Raw genomic sequence first — 2,413 nt, forward strand, 5'->3', positions numbered from 1 at the left:
CCATACTGCAATTTTGTACCAATGTATATTTTCTATATTCAATATTTTATACATGTTATATATTCATTCAGGGGTGTGGACTCGAGTCACATGACTTGGACTTGAATCACACCATTGATGACTTTCAGCATGACTTGAAAAAAATCTAAAAAGGAAAATGATCTTCTTTAAAAATAGTATGCCAAAAAACGACACATTTTTCTAAATCGACTAATGTTGACGCCATTCATCACGACCAACAAGTCAAAACTTAATCTTCCATATCCACAACAACATCCAATCAGGTGGAGGGATAGCACCATTAAGAAGTAATCGTATATATCTGAGCACTTCGAGAAACCTTTTCCCAAAGAAAATGTTGTTCGCCTAAAAAACAACCTGTTGATAAACAAAACAAACAAAGTGCAAATCAGGTGAATAAAATGTTTAAAAGTTTGTGTAATTTTTTGACTCAAATTTCAAAGTTTTGGACTTGGGACTGGCCTTCAGACTTGACACTCTTGAATCAGACTCGGGTGTAAAGACTTCTGCGTCATTGTATTCTCATTTTTTTTTTATATGGGTAACCCTCCTCAATACAGATATTAAATTATTATGTTAGAGGGAGAATGATACCCAAGATTTCCATTGCCAACGGCTGCTTCTCCGTATCCGATACTTGATGAACTAGAACTTGAAAATCTTATACTGAGAGAGACATTCCTTTTTCCTCAAATCCACACAAAAACATGGTTCGCTAGGAACTAAACCTCAAATACCATAGACTGGCAGAACATAGGAAAAACCTTGCAAATATAGATCTGTGGAATTCACCTAACCACGGACAGTGGCATTCCAATACGCAGCCAAATCCTCAGCAGGCAGCGTTTATTGGGGAATTACAACTAGGCTGCTATTATGGCCCAAATTTACAAGAAGTTGTATAAGAGGCAGGAACTCTACTTGGCTGCTTGTTTCAGGCTTTAACCCTCTCCCTAAAGGATGGGCTGTTTTCCTTACTTCCATGTGATCACGCCCCCGATCTGGTGATTAATAAAATGTCGTAAACTGACATCTTGCTGTTTTAGCCTCTTTTCCCAGTTGTCCTGCTGCCTTGCCCACAGCGTGAATGTCAATCTTATTGTGCTGTTTTCATTTTTAATTTTTTTTTAATTACAGGACTTTAGAATGTCATTCCACACGGACTATGATGGTATGCGAATGTGAGCAGAAACAGATCACTGTTCAAGTTGCATAATCTGACATAATGATTGAGGTAGCGGAGACATGTTGGGTGGAAAAAGTTGGCCATGTCAAAAAACCCGTAATGTGTCATTGCACAATTCATGCAACGCTTGACATGATGAAATACAGAAATGTGGTTCACGCTCATGCAGAGAATAAACAAAGAGCATGCAGGGTTCATATGCATGTTCAGCTATTAGTGCTTTCTCACACACACCAGTGCCAAGTTGTTCCAGGTGGGGGTATATACAATGTGTATCCAACTGATTTACAGTGTGCTGACCAGTGGCGGTTCTACGGGGTGGCACGGGGTGGCAGCTGCCACCTCAGAAAAATGCCTTGCCACCCCAGCTGCCACCCCATTTGGCAGCTTTGTTTTGAAAGAAAAGTTGTGGCTCATCGGACATTTATGAGAGAAAATCTCTAATGTCCGAGTGCAAGTGAATGCAGCACAAGACGCGAGCCTTGTAACCCCTCCCCCCCACTGGCGCGAGCTTGGAAATCTGATTGGCGGCGATTTCATTTGAACGGGAGGACAGCACAAAACGAGAAGCATTTCGGATACAAGTAGACAGAAAGAATGAGGTATTTGCGGTCAGGGTATTGCTGCAGGCTACAGCCATACCAATAAATGGCTTAGCCCCACCATGAACAATGATGTTAAAGTAAGCAAAATAAAGTCTGCCAACTCGCGGAGTAAATTGCACAGACAGCAGTTAGTAAGATTGATTTCAGTAGCCACTTGTCTGGAAATACCGAAGACTAGAAACTGTTTTGAACACTTTTGTCACGTAGTGATCGTCTTCTCAATAGAACATCTTTGATAATATCTTCTGGCCAATCAGAATCACGATAACGGCGTGGTGTTGTNTATTTGAAAAATATATTGTAGGGCCATATCTATATAAAACATGTCTGTGAAGTTTTTTTTTCAAAATACCAAACAGATCCTGCATTTTTGCCATGCCTCATTTCGCTCTATTTGCTCTTTCCAGCCCTGTTTTTGCAAGGGCTGAATCTGTGGCGTAGCTTTAATGCAAATGAGCTGCAGCTGATCACGCCCCCCTGCAGGAGAGGGGAGCGTGCTCTGAGATCAGCTGCTGGGCTCTCAGAAGAGGGGGAGGAAAAGAGAGGCTCCGTCCTCCGTGTATTAGTCTTATATGATTATATAGAGTCATTATTCATTTGT

Source organism: Notothenia coriiceps, unplaced genomic scaffold (genome assembly GCF_000735185.1).
Source record: "Notothenia coriiceps isolate Sejong01 unplaced genomic scaffold, NC01 NC01_scaffold00037246, whole genome shotgun sequence".
Taxonomy (NCBI): domain Eukaryota; kingdom Metazoa; phylum Chordata; class Actinopteri; order Perciformes; family Nototheniidae; genus Notothenia; species Notothenia coriiceps.